Source organism: Vipera ursinii (genome assembly GCF_947247035.1).
Source record: "Vipera ursinii genome assembly, chromosome: 1".
NCBI classification, from domain to species: Eukaryota; Metazoa; Chordata; class Lepidosauria; order Squamata; family Viperidae; genus Vipera; species Vipera ursinii.
Window position 1 is genome coordinate 172,471,450 of NC_139512.1, and position 15,567 is coordinate 172,487,016.

A 15,567-nucleotide genomic window follows, 5' to 3' on the forward strand; every position below is an offset into this window, starting at 1 on the left:
CATCCTGGAAACAGTGAGGGAACGGCCCCCACTGCCTTGGCCCTGGCCCAGAGACCCTCCTTCTGCCAGAGACCCTCAGATCTGTCCCACTCCTGCCCAGGCCCCCATAGGCACCCTTGATGCGAACCATGTAGAGCTGGCCACGCCCACCCAGTAGGCCATACGCACTCTAGCCACACCCACCCAGTAGGCCACGCCCACCCGGCCCCCTGAGGGCAACCGCAATGCTGATGTGGCCCTCAATGAAATTGAGTTTGACACCCCTGTTCTACACTTACAGAGAGAGCTGGGCTGCTCAAACTGCTGAGCCACTGTGGAGTACTACATGAACAGGAATTTGGGGCTGAAGTTCCAAGTTCAACTTGGCAAAATGAGCCTTTGAATGGGGGACAAATTCAACAGAATTTGTTAATTATATCTGAAAGCCAAAAAGCACAATACGCATTAACATCTAAAGAGATGGTTTGGAGTAAGTCAATAAAACCAAAAATGCTAAATTATCTATCTTCTGTCCCAAATGTGTACTGCTCTGTACAACCATTTTCTGGGGCAAAAAAAAATCATCTTGAAATATTTCCAAATTATGCTATAATTCCCTCTGCAACTCTGAATTACCAAATTCATACCTGGTTAACTGGGACACTGTAAAGGATGGCAAAAAGGAAACAGGTGCACGTTTAATGTTTTAGATATCATCTGTGAGCTAACATATTCCAAATAGCTATGATTTGGGTGTTAGCTTGGCCGGTATCTTACTGCCTTTATGAATATCTAGGTAAAGAATGCAGATCCAAACCTGCTGTATTCTGAATGGGTGTAACTTCACCTGCCCTTAATCTGCTCTCCAACTCCAAAGAGTTATTAACACTGTAATCATAATCCTTCAAGGGCTGAAGCTTAATGTAGAAGAAGTGGCAGGCAGATACCAGCAAACTTCTGAAAGTTGCCAAGTGCAGATTACATAAAACAACTCCCAAAACAGGAAAGAAAACCCACTGGAAGTTCTTGCAATCTTAGACATAACTGTACGTGGCTGAAGTGGAAGAGGGCCATGGACTTCTTGAAACCACTGTGGAAGATTCTGAGGTACCGAGAGGTGGGTACCATGAAACTTGTGGGCCAATCCATCACATACCAAGCTGCTGATTTTTAGCCCCTTTGCTACATGTTCCAACACATCCATCAATAACTTTCAAAGTAACAGAGCACCTAAACAGAACACTTTGTTATGTTAGTAAAGTATACCCCACATCTTCACACAATCTGCAAACAATTCTGAAACAGGGCTCTGAACTGGTAATGAGCAGTAGTGAACATATTTTTGTTCTTGCTTTGCAATATGAGGTCTTCTTTTTTAACAAACATGTTAAAACTTTCCTTTTTCATCAGGCTGACCTGGACTGACAACAGGGTTTTTTAAAATGTTTTTTTTTAATTTTTAATTGTTTAGTTTAACTTATTTCTTGGGGCTGTTTATTTAATTTCTTTTAACTTTTGTATTGTTGTTTTTATTGTTGTTAGCCGCCCTGAGTCCTTTGGGAGATAGGGCGGCATATAAGTCCCAAAAATAAATAAATAAATAATGTGTGATAATTACTATAGCGCATATCACTTACAGGACAATTATTGTCCCATAAAGATACCAGCTCTATAAAAAAAATTATGCATTTTACATAAATCTAGCAAGATAGACAATACTTACATTTTTTAAATTTCAACTGGATTTATCCTACAAATGTTTCTCTTAATGTGAATGTGCTACCCCCAAATAGATGTGATTATTCCTTAACTTTACATTAAGAAATTACAATCACACTCTTGAACAACTTTCTTAATCTAATGCCCTCCAGATCTTTATCAAACTATAGTTCTCATAGCTTCCAACCAGGTTGCAAGAGTTGTAGTCTGATAAAACATCTGGAGGTAACTGGTTAAAGAAAGGTGCTTTGAATAAAAAGCTATAAAAACAAGTATTCTCATCATCCCACTACTTTCTTTATAGCAGTCAATGTAAAAAGCCAGCTCTCTGTATATGACCCTACATGTAGTGCTGAATTAAAAAACAAAAAAAACAAAAACAGGGGTTTGAATTACTCAGGAAAGAGAAAATCAGACTCCATTCTCCTTTAAGAAATATAAACTATAGGGGCTTATTATAAACTATTTACCTGACACTGAAGGAAATCTGTGGGAGGTGCAATCTGGACAGGGGAGATAAATGAGCGAAGCTTATGTGAATGGTTGACAAGGGATGCATTGTTGAGTAGGTCCCCACTTAACCTGATCTGATCCTTTTGTTTTTAACCTGGAAGAAATGGCAGTTCCTGAATATCTAATAAGTGTAATTTTTTTTAAAGAGAGAGAGATGTTTCCTTGCTGTTCACATCTTTTGTTTGAAAGCCAATACTCAGGTAATGTGCATTTGATCCAGTTCTTGTTAATTTTGACTTAATATGCTGTGTGAATTTCGTATGATCTATAAACCATGATTTAAAAGAACTTACTTGCATTTCTGTAACCCTTTAGTTGTGATGTAATTCTAAGAGATTAACTGCTCCAAAGAGGCCGATATTACTTAGTATGTTCTGAAGCACTGCATAATTCAATCAACTATTGTGATTTCCTGGATTTTCATTAGTGCATGGTGACTTTTAGAATCTTGTGCAGCTATAATTGATTTCCATAATTGATTTCTACATCATTTTTTTTTAAAAAAATGCTGAAAATCCATGGAAGGGTTACAGAGGTAACAATGACATCGGCGTCCCACATATATTTCTAGGAATGAAGTAAAGTGATTGTTACCATAAAGGCATTTTTATACTTTCAAATGTTCATTTTACAGTGATGGCCCACATCTGGGAAATAACTCCTGAAGAACATCCATTAGGAACATAATTTATTAAAGCATCATCACAATGTGGGACAAACACGTAAACTTTGTGCTTGATATACTTCCAATATCGGCTTACTGGATTACTATTAAATGTGGACATTAAGTCTTTCCATACTGGAGTTTCAAGGAAGATTCCTGTAATACTATCTTCCCTCATGTATCTCCTTTCTTAAAAGGGTTTTTTTTCTTCCTGGTAATGAAGATTGAACATTTGGATCAGTTTTGAAGATGGCTGTCAGGTCCCCCAAACCCTCAGTGTTTCCCCTGCATAGTTATTAGGATTATTATATTTAGGTTTATTATATTTGTATATCTATATTTGTATATTTTGGGGCCTGCCATTCTGCTGGGGGAGGGGGAGCATGCTTTTTCTTGGGATAACTTTCACTCTCTACTTTCCCTCTCCTGCCTATCATCTTGAGAACAGAATGTGTCTTGAGAAATGAAAGCTGGAGAAGCTCTTGAAATGCACGCCAACTGTACCAGCTGGCCAGACTTCATGCCACCTGTGCATTGGCTGGAACTCAAATGGACATTATGACTTTGGTGGGAGGAGGAATATTGCTAGCTTAACTATACTATTTGCAGGGGTTTCCCCCCAGATCTCACCTTGACTTCCCTACTTTCACTGACCCCTAATAAAAGTTCCTTTTGAGACAATGCGTTTCAAGAGTTCTGCTTTCTTGGGTGGTTAGCTGAAGTGGGTCCTTACAATGGCATTATCCACATAAAAATGAAGGACACCTTTCAACTGAGTTCAACGCTTGCTGACTAAGGCACATTCAAGTGCACTTCTTGGCTTCAAAATGCCAGTGCAGTCCTCTGGAATTTTCTTCCCTTGCCCTACAGCTCCCAGCGACCTTTTATCCAAGGAGAACTAGCCCAAACCGGATTCGTTTTTTCCAAGATCAACCAAGCAGTGGCGTAGCGTGGGTTGTCAGCACCCGGGGCAAGGCAACCGGAAGCAGAAATAGAGGGGCGGGCGGGCGGTGACGTCACCACCGAAAAGACGCGCCCCGCAGCGGCATAGACTTTCCAAGAAGAGTCGCGCGCATGCGGGATGCTTCCAGGTCCCTCTCGAGGGCCGCTGGGCAGGGCTCCGACCTGCAAGAGCTGCTGCATTCAAGCTCGCACGTGAGCCCTGCTAAATAAAGCCACGCATGCGCACGAAGCTAGGCCGGCCGGCGGGTCCGTCTTTGCTTGGCCAAGCCTGCCGGGGCGCCTGCGGGGCACTTGCGGTTGGCCTGAGCCTGGGCGGAGAGTTGGCCGCTTCTATTTATTTTATTCAGTTTATGTGGCCGCCCATCTCACCTGCTGGACTCATTTCGCTTTGCAAGAAAGAGCAGCTCAAGAGCGGAGCCAAGCCAACTCTGTGCAGCCCTTGGGGCTCCCTGAGCAGCTCAGTGCGAGCGCGCCCCCCCAGATGTTGCGCCCAGCCCCCCCTGCACCCCCCACGCTACGCCACTGCAACCAAGATTGGACACCAACTGGGATACAAGAAGTCCAATGGCTGTTCCGTACATCCAAAGCCCAACACGGCAGATTCAGTTACAAAGCACAAACCGTGTCCTAAATAAATGGCCCACCTAGGAACCAAGTAATTTATGAATGGGGGCCGATTAGTATATAAGCCAATTTCAAAATTTAGAGGTTTCGGGCCAGGGGTTATTCCGGTGATGGCCTTAATCGTACTTTTCATTCTGTTGTCCTTCCTGTGCAAATAATGTCTTTTCATTCTTTCCTTGCTCCACCCTTGAATTGCTTAAACTTTTACCCCAATTCCTCTCTCCAGGGAAGCGGCGAAATATGCACGATCCTCATTTGCACACCAAAAGCCAAGAAAGGCTCCAAGTGGGCGGTCTCCGTCGTACAGGGGGTTTACAAGCGGCTTCCCCAACAACCGCCTCGATCCAGTTAAACGCCGCGCGAAAAAGGAAAACGGCCTCCTTCGGCTGAAAGCCCCTCGCTCAACTGCGCATGCTCTCTGCCAAGTGCCGCAGCCGCCGCCGCCGCCGCCGCCAACGCAGTTACGCCATTTGCGTAGGGCCACTACTCTCCGCATCGGCCCTGCAGAGGCGGGGGGGGGGAAGGGGGAAGAGGTGAGGTGGCGTAGTTTAGCCGCGCGCCAAGCCACAGCTCCGCTTCGGCAGAAGGTCGGCGCCCGGCGTAAGCGATTTTGATGAATGGCGTAGCGGAGGCCCTGGGAAAGTAGCCGCAGATAGCCGTCGTAGTAGCAGCAGCAGCAGCAGCGGCAGCAGCAGCAGTAGGAACGCTCCGGAGTGGGAGGAGGCGGCACCCGCGCGCGGCGGTTTGGTACCGAGCGGAGAGGGAGATGCACACGGCACACTCGAGCTGAGGTAGCTATAAAACCCCGTTTGTTTACATTCCCTCCCCCACACAGGCCGGCCGGCCGGCTCCGCTGCGCTAGTTCCTGACGGGAGAGGGAAAGAGAGATGGCGGGAGGGGGACGCGCGGGGTGGTCGGGGAGAGGACGAGGGTCGGTTCGAAGAGAGTCTGAGTCTGCCTTGCCTCGGCGGCGCTGCCGACGCTAACGCCCCTCGGCCTTGCTACGGGAGTGAAAGAAAGCCTGAGGAGACCAGCTGCCCCCCCTCCCCGCCCTGAAAGCTGCCGTTTCTGCGCCCGTCAACCCACCCGACTTTCCAACGACGGGCTGGCGGGTGGGAAGCGGCCCGGGAGAGAGAGAGGGGGGGGGCGGCGGAGGGGTGGGCTAGGCTTCTTTGTTCGCGGGAGGCCGAAGCGGCTTCCCCCTCCCAGTCGAGGTGTGAGGGGAGGGGAACAAAGATAGGAGCGCCGCGGGGTTCGTTCGACCGGCGGAGGCGTGGTAGGTGGGTTTTGAGGAAGCTGGCGGGGAAGCTTGAGTGATTCGGGTTTCCCTCTTTTTTTTTTCCTGGGCTGCCCGCGAGCTGGAGAGTTTTATCGGATCAGTTTCGGGGCCTCGCGTGGAGGCGCTCCGTAACTGCACAATGCCTCTTATTCCTCCGCCTCCCTTGCTCTTCCAAATTTCAGGCCCAGAGCCGCCTTCACACGTGTCCGTAGGTACAACGGTGGAGGCCCGCCACGAGGGTATTCTTTGGCTCTCCCAACGCCGGTGGCGCGAACTCGCTTCCGTGGAAAAGTTTTTTTTTTTAAAAGTCCTTGATAGTGGCTTAAAATGGGACCGACCCCGTTTGATTGCGACGGGGGGGGGGGAGGTTGGCGCTGCCGCTGTTCGTATGCGTTTTCAGAGCAGTCATCTTTTTACTTGCCTACGCCTTTTCACACTTAGTAGTTTATTAAATTTGTATGCTACTCCCATCTTCCAGTGTTTCCGGGCGGCTTACAATATGGCTTTCCTTTCTCTTCCTGTTCTCTGGTCCTCTTTCTTCCTACCTTAAAAGGGGCAAAATAAAATGGAAGGGTAGGCCAGTAGAATGCAACAGCAATGAAAAGCAATTCTGGTGTAGAGGTTAAGGTGTTAAATTTGCCATGGGAACTTCACTGGGATTCAGACCAATCTTATTTCCCAGCTCAATTTACCTGACAGGCTGCTATTGTGGGAGTGAAATAATTTTCTTATAAATTGTATTGAGCTTTTGGAGGGAAAATAGGAGATAGATTAGATAGATTGATAGATAGAGAGAGAGAGAGAGATGATAGATAGATGATAGATAGATAGATAGATAGATAGATAGATAGATAGATAGATAGATAGATAGATAGAATGGACAAATAAACTGTTTCTACAGATTATTGCCACAGAAAAGTTTGATTAATTCCTAGGACCTCACTTCATTGCTATTAAGTATATTGAACTATGTAATCCCCTCATAGGCTAGGAATTACAGTATGCCATACAAAGTTATTGCAATGAATTTAGTTGGAAAATATTAGTTTCTGCGAAAGAATTATTTGCAATTATTTAGTTCTGTGGAACTAAGGCTAATTCCTGGTACGTTTCTGTACTGTAAACGAGGTGTTTAAAATGGTCTAGTTGCAATGCAGGTAAAAATGGAGCATGCATTTAAAGGAGGGTGTTTGATTGGTATGCAATAAGCAATTTTTGTGCATGTTAAGATAATGTTAGAAGTAGTTTGACTACTAGCAATCATTATTCTATTATATAATAAAAAATTTTAGGCACACAACTGATTATTCGAATAAAAATTTAGTATGCAGATCTTAACTTTAAAAAGCCATCCACAAGATTATTTGCAAACATGTTAGTGTTTGTCCTTGTTACTTTAAGAACTGTGTTTTATTTGAAGATTTTAAAGTGAAGATTTAGGGTGGTAATCTAAGCAGATCTTTTAAAAGTAAATTGAGTTTTTCTCTTACCCTTACAATACTGTTTGGATTAATACCTTCAGTATTTGTAAGCCAAAAAAAACCACCCACCCCACATTCTCCCACTCTTTGTTAAATGCTAGTGAAAAATCAGTGTCATCTTTAAACAGTTTTTTTTACCAAAAGTATTTTCATCTACAGATGAGCTATTTTTACTTGTCAAAATATGACTACAAATCTGCACATATTCCAAAACATGCACTAGCATTATACCATAGCATTTATCTCACCAGACAAGCAATCTTGATGTGCTAATGCATATTTATTTAGGTAGATGTAAGGAGAAATTGAAATTAGGATCCCAACAGATTTTTTTTTCTAAAAATACAATTTGTGACATCATGGATAAATCAATTTTTTGTGGAATTTACCCCACTTCTGTATGTGTACGTCTGCCTTCGAACTGTGGTTGACTCATGGCAACTGCCTCAAGTCCCTGCAATTTTTTAGGCAAGATTCCATAAGTGGTTTGTCTGACTGATCCAAAATCGCCCACTCTGCTTAGTCCTAAAGTGGGACTAGAATTCCCAGTCTCCTGGATTTTAGCCTGATGCCATAACTACTATACCACACTGGCTCTCCCCAAATAATTGTTCATCATAATACAGATAGCTTGTAAAATTTGCTGGAAATGATTGCCTTGAATATAATTTGCTTAAATACATGTTGCATTTATAGTGAATATCCACTTAGTTAATGCAAGCTGAATTTTAGGGTCATTAAATCATGTTCTACCATTTTATTTTTTAATTCCATTTATATCCTGCCCTTCTCCAAAGACTCAGGGCGGCTTACAAGCTTAGCAGTAGCCTTCATTCTATGTATATGCCTGCTTATTAGGGCTTTCACACACACCCCCAAGCGGCATTATTACAAAGTCAGCTTAATTGCCCCCAACAATCTGGGTCCTCATTTTACCTACCTCAGAAGGATGGAAGGCTGAGTCAACCTTGAGCCTGGTGGGATGCGAACCTGCACTAATTGCAGGCAGCTGGTGCTACTCAAGGAGGCATTAGCCCACTGCTCCACCAATCAAATTAACACAAAAGCAGCAAAATACACACCAAATTTTAGTCATATATTGGGATCAACATATTTAGTGCAGCAAACATATAATAAAAGTTTATATGGATAAATTGGATAATCAAAATCAAGAGACAATGTACATATTAAAACATATATTAATATACAGGGCTTAGTTTTGGAGCTATATATCAAAATTACATTCCCTGATTCAAAAAACAGTCTTGACCTTATTTTTAAAGTCTTTCTTACACTGTTATGTTAGGCAAGGTTTAAGGAAAACAATCTGGAATGTTTGGATTGTTCTTGGTTTCAGACAAACCTACATCTGGGGGGAGGAGAATTCCAGAGAGGGAATCCAGTATGCAGTGAATAGGACAAGGCTGGTACATTTTATCCCCTTTATCTCCTTATACTCTCAGCAGCTCACAGTGTAGCATATCCTGTTGATCCACTTGCATTACTCTTGATTTTTCCAGCATCTTCCTTCCCTCAGCCTTCCCCACCAGATATGCTGAAGGAATACTGACATTTATTGTGAAGATTTTCAACAGAAAGCAACAGGCTCTTGGAATGATATATTCTACTAGCTTCCTCCTTTTATTTTCTCAGCATTTCACTCCTGACCACTTATGTACTTGGCTGTTTTCTCTCATCACTTTTTTTTTCTAAACTACTTAACTGTGGTCCAACCCAGGAGCCAAACGGCCCCATTTTGTTACATTCTCAGACCAAAACCATCTGAAACTTGAGCATGGATCAATCAAAGTTGATTGGTCTATGTGCATCCTTAAAAGCCCTTAAAATGTGATCTCTGAATATTTTGCAATCCAGTTATCTTTAGTTCAGCTAGTTTGGAGAATTGCTTTCCCAGAATAAAGCTTAATTGTGCTTTGGTGTAAAATAATCACAAATTCTAACTTGCCATACACAGGCCTCCTATGACATGATGTAGCTAACTAAGGCTCTTGTCATTTGTTTGGTATATCCATGCTTCACATAGCATGCTAAATTTTTCATGGATTTGTCTGTGGTTGAGCTACCCATAAAATGAAAAAAATTATGGTTCCTTTCAAGAAGAAGCAACTGCATGTTGGGGTTTCTGCCAAATATAATTGTGCAAAACTGAAATCTGAAATATTGGTTGTACAGTATCGGATTTGGATAAAATTGCCTGTTCCGTACATAAAACAATTTGTACATTCTGTATATGAGTTGGCACTTGCTCATGGGAGTAACTAGAAGAAGGGATTAAAGCATGATGCTAATGAATCAATAAAATGGCTCTGCAAAGTTTTGGATTCAGTTTTGAAAAGTTACTCTTAAGAATGTTGCATCATCTCATTCAAACAGCTACATTTATTTCACCTCATTCAAACTACATTTATTTCCAGAATCACAATATAGGAATTGCAGAATCCTAAAAAAGAATGCAGTTACTTGATTGAATTGTTGGGAGGTTCTTCATTTACACATTTAAAAGTTCCCTCATCTGAAATATTCTATTAAGTAAATGGATTTTATATTTCATATAAATGATAGCCATTCTAATCTCAGTTCCATCCTGATTCTTTATCCTTGCTATCTGTCTAGGAAGGTGTTATGCAATCTAAATTGTTTTGGTATTTTAGTAATAAAAACCTAGGGTATTTTTTAACTTTATAACAGAACATTCTGTCTTACACAAAACCTGTATTTTTATGTTTATAAATCTGTAAAATACTCTGTGTGTGCGCGCGTTTTTGTGATGATGGCTGGCATAGCCAATACATCTATACATATGTAAAAATAGTACCTGACCATAAGATTCTGAATTTAATCCACATTGTACTGTAGTATCGTATGTAGCAGCATAACATTTATATGGCTATATGGGTTAGGTAGTGAATACTGAGCTGAGTCACTTTATTTTATGTTGCCATTTAACATTTTGCTTCAAAAGTAACATCAGTACATAGTAAACAATTTAAAATGCATTAGAAAAATTATTTTTGGAGAAATTGCAAACTTTCTATTTTTTAAAAAAATGAGAAAACTGAATTTGAACAAAATCGATTTGTACAACTAGGAATGAAAACACAGCCAAAACATGATAATGTCTTACTGATAATATTATTGCAAGTCTGTGGCTAAAATGGTAAATAATTGAAGGCTTAATCCTTTGAAAATGAGTGCAACATTTCAGAGTGTCAACTTACCGTATATACTTGAGTATAAGCCGAATTTTTCAGCCCACTTTTTGGGCTGAAAAATTCCACTTCGGCTTATACTCCAGTCAACAAAAAAAACTTACCGAGGACTTGTGCGCGGCCGAGGCTTTGGTGCTTCCGGGATTGCGCGCACCTCTCCCAAGCAGCCGCCGTCCGGAGACCTGCCGAAGTTTGGGGAGGTTTGGGGAGGTGCGCGCGCACCTCCCCAAACGTCGGCAGGTCTCCGGATCTCCGTGCCTTGCCTGCCTGCTTCTTTCCGCTGCGGAAAGAAGCAGGCAGGCAGGTCACGGAGATCCCGAGACCTGCCGACGTTTGGGGAGGAGATCCGGAGACCTGCTGACGTTTGGGGAGGTTTGGGCACCTCCCCAAACCTCCCCAAACGTCGGCAGGTCTCCGGATCTCCGTGCCTTGCCTGCCTGCTTCTTTCCGCAGCGGAAAGAAGCAGGCAGGCAAGGCACGGAGATCCCGAGACCTGCCGACGTTTGGGGAGGAGATCCGGAGACCTGCTGACGTTTGGGGAGGTTTGGGCACCTCCCCAAACCTCCCCAAACGTCGGCAGGTCTCGGGATCTCCGTGCCTTGCCTGCCTGCTTCTTTCCGCTGCGGAACGAAGCAGCCGGCGGCGGAGGCTTGCAGAACGGCGGATCGGCTTATACTCAAGTCACCAACTTTTTCCAGTTTTTGGGGGTGAAATTGGGGGTCTCGGCTTATACTCGAGTCGGCTTATACTCAAGTATATACGGTACTCTGCAATCTCTTTAACATCAATTTAACTATTTTCGGAAAGTTGGCATTATTTTTGATGATTCTACTTGAAATTAAACCTTGTTTATCATAAATGTGCAAGAAAAATGTCTAATGTCTATTTTCTTATTTTAAGGGCTGAAATAATGTTAGTGAGATTTGAAATAAATTCATAAATATTTTCAAAAAATTCCAAATTTGTCAAAAGTCAATTTTGAGTAATTGAATTGTATAATCGAAATAAAGTTTTTTTGACAAAGGGATTGTCTCTTCTTTTTTAAGCATAGAAACTTGGTGCAAGCTTTTTGCCAGTAGGGTACTTTATATGTAAATAAACAATGCAACATATTGCCTAGCGCTAGATCATCACAATATAGGAGAGCAGAAGCATTGATTAGGCCTGGATGCAGCAGCTGTAGTTAGCATTCATCCTTACAGAATGAATAATACAACTACAACATCAAGTCATAACTTCATTATATTTGAGAAGTAGCTGTTTTTATTACCCCATACATCAAACCATGCTTTTCAGTGAAGTTAATTCTTTTATCTGAAATCAAATGATGTGCATACATGTGTGAATGAGTTTTACCTCACATTTCAATAAATATAAACGACTTGATAAGTAAAACTTTTAGGCAGAAATGATGCAGTTCTTTCAGAAGTATTTTGTTACATTTATTTAATTTATTACATTCTTACACATTTCCACTTGGTTTCCTTTGGCTTATAATCTATTCAATATAAGCCCTGCCCGGTTCCATAAAATTTACTCAAATGGATTTAAATCAATGATGGTGTGAATTCTTATTTATCATCTGCTCCCACCTGCTGTTGAAGTTTAGTCTTGAGTGTCTCCAACAGATTTGCAGTTGGGAAACAAGACACTGATGGGAGTTTTTCTTGGATGAGCAGGATTTTGCTCATACAAGGTGTACTAAAATATTTCTCATTTGTAATTTTAACATTCCTGTTATGTTTGTACATAAGCCCATGCTAAAAATACGATAGATTAAGTGACTTAAAAAGTGAGGCGTGGATTTGAAAAAAGCTGCATATTTTATCTGAAAAAGCTATTGTTGCTAAAAAAAATTGAAAAAGATTAGGGTAAATTCATATTTCTCTCATATATTCTAGAATATTATTTTACAGTATTTGAGGATTATCTCATCTCTTGAAAACTAGCATCTTAGTAGGTTATTTAACTGAGGCTAAGATTAGCATTTTAAATGCCTCTTAAGCTTTTGTTGCTCTTGGGACAGAACATCCTAGTTTCAGATGACATCTGTTTATGGAAAGTTCAAATCTTCAGTCCCACAGATTTCTATAGTTGGCACAAATCAGTGACATGCCCCCTATCTTGGTAATGCTTCCTTGTGCTTTGTTACATAATTCAAACAAGGAAGATCATGCTTCCTTGTATTTTGTTACATAATTCAAACAAAGAAGCAAATGCTTCCTTGTACTGTACTTTGTTAGATAATGCAAGCAAGTTGAGCTGCAACCTGTAACAGCTAAAGAGAAGACCTTAGCATTTTAGCCTGAAGATTTAGAACATAATTCTGTCCATGATTTTGGTATTTATTAAAAAAAATAACTGGCACATAATTTCAAAAAAAGATTCAAATATTGCTGGTCTTCCTTAGAGAAAGTGTTGCAAGGGAAAATGTAGAAGAAAATGCAACTAGAGTAATATTGCACTTGCGTGTTCTTTAAATGTATGCCTTGTCTATTTAGACAAGTGTGGATATTTTAGGGACCAGCAGATTAAATGTTTGCTCCTCACTAGCAAAGATTGTTGTTCTTATGACTGGACATCCTAGTTTGAGATGACAAACCAGGATATCCAAGTTCAATGTTCAAGTATGTATCCTCAAGATCCTCTAACAGATTTTTATACTGGTAGAAATCAGTGACATGTCCTTATGCTTGGTGATGCTTTGTTTTACTTATGTTAGATAATTCAAACAAGGAAGCTACTGCTTCCAATGTAAGATACCAATGTAAGATAAATACATCTTGGTTTCCTTCTCCAATTGTCTGCTTTATCAGAATTAAGGCATATCAGACAAGGGAGATCTCCAAAAGAGGGATTGCCAGGGAATAGAACAGGAAAATGTAAATATTCCAGTAGTTGTGTACAATAGGAAATAATTTTATGTACATTCAGGAATAATTATGAACTTTTTGGTTTTGTTATGTTAATCTATCAAAACTGTTGAGGCAGTAGAAGCCGAACAAAGAATTGCTTTGTCAGTGTGAAAATACAGTAGTGTTGAAACGTTCCTTTGAAAGATTATTGATTTTGTTTATATATCTGAAGAATATTATCATTAAGGTAGTTTATAGGGTTAAAAGGTTATGAGGACTAAAATCTTATATTTAGTTTTTAATAATCGTGTTCCTAGAAATTTCAATTTATATACAATATAATCAAATACCACAAATTAGAAATCAAGGCTATAATAAAGGATTTGCTGAAAATTCATCATTTCTAGATGGAAATGTTGGAAAGCAGGTGTAACATCTGGAAATGCCAGGCCAGGGAACGAGCCCTAGGATGTTCAATGTGTTGATAAGAATCTATTAACTCCTTGCTCCAGTGCAATATTTTCTTAGATGCTATCATGCAAGGCAAATTAAGCAGTTAAGATGTGAAGTTAGAATCTGACACATTGATGTTTTGTTTGTTTTGGAATGTAAGATATGATGATAAATGCTTGTGAAAATAAGTGAGTCATAACGAGTTAGTAAGGCTTAAAACTGATCATGTGTATTCTAAAGTAAATCATATGGAGTGTAGAATTTACTCCTAGGTAAGTGTGCACAGAATTACAACTTTTTAGCTTTGAATTTAGCTGAGAATTGCAATACAAAATAGATAATGATTTTTTGTTAATTTACCTTGTTTAGATGAATTAGTGGCTTTCTCCATTGTTAACTTTTCTAAGACTGGATAGTTGTTGGCAAAATTACTTTTGCCAGTTAGGTATAGAAATAGAAAGGTAGATGGTTTTTTCTAGAGTGGTTGGCAACAGTCATTTTTAACAGCTTGTGTGGTTGCTATAGAAGATGAGTGTGAATAAGCAAGTTGAAAGAGAGATATTCATGCATTTTCCTGCCATTGCATTTTGTAAAGTGACATTTTTAAAAAGCTGAAGTTAATTGCCTGCATTTTCATGTTAGCTGTTGGGAAAGACACTTCTCTTTCACTATACTATGCAATGTAATTCAACCATTAATTTATCAGAACAATTGCTTTTTAGCCTATGTACAGTGTTGGTTATTCATTTGTAGTCCTGAGTTCCTAACCACTGGCAAGTTCAGAGGAAGTAGAAATAATATTTATTTTGGGGTTCCTTCTAACACGGTTAAGAAGTATATAGCTTTTTCTGCGCTACAATTTATTTATATAAAAATGATGTCTGCATACATGATCAAATTGCAAAACTAAATTATTATTTTTTACATTGAAGAAGGCACATTCTCTACATTGAGGAAGGACTCTGAGCAAAATCACTGGAAATTTTAATTTGATGTGATGATGTCAGACATGCAGCATTGTGAGCCACATTTTCTTTTGAAATTTTATATTTTAGTTATTTGATAACTGCTCATTTTCTTAATGATAAATGTATGTATCATCAAATTTGTACTACATAGTATTACAGCACTCAGAGGTAATATATTCCTCCTTAAAAAGCAAGATTTAAGCATTGAATTGCTTCCAAGGAAAGGCTGGGGGAAAAATCTGGCAATACTGCTGTTTGAAGAGCCAATTCAAAAGTGGGTAACATGTATTCATACACATTCCACATATGCATTCCACAGAAATCACACACTGCAGGATTTCAGCAGCAAACCATGGAAATGTTTCTCTACTGTATTTTCTGATGGAAAAACAAAAATTGCTTACAAATTTTAATTTAGTTTTGATATACTATAGACAGATGAACTACCCTATTCTCCCCCATCCCTGCCCCTCGCGCACATATGCACATATCCCATTAAAAAGAATAACTCCAAAATACACAGTCCCTTTCTTGTAATGCATTTATCTTAGCAAAAAAAAAACCTTCAGTGCATAGAAAAGGCTGCCAGATAAGTATCCGTGGGATGCAAACCTCCACATTTGATAAAAGTGTGTAAATTCAGATTTCATTGAAAGAATGTTAATGTGTTCACATGGAGTTAAATTTTGAGTCATTTTCTTTTTTTTAAGCAACTAAATAACTTTCTGCTGAAATAAAGACTACCGACAAATATGAGTATTCAGAGCAGCTTCTGATTTACCCTTTGGACCCATAGCTTAGAAGTTGAAATAGATCAACAGCTTGCTATTTTGAAAGAA

General features: G+C 40.1%; 1 protein-coding gene across 1 annotated transcript in view; it reads left to right on the forward strand.

The window, feature by feature from the left end:
- Window positions 1–5,015: 5,015 nt before the first annotated feature.
- The window catches only part of SLC39A10 (solute carrier family 39 member 10), a 38,283-nt gene continuing 27,731 nt past the window's right edge, over window positions 5,016–15,567 (forward strand). The window contains exon 1 of the mRNA XM_083366544.1: window positions 5,016–5,253. The gene's annotated coding sequence lies outside the window, so the exon portion shown is untranslated. The remainder of the gene's footprint in view (window positions 5,254–15,567) is intronic.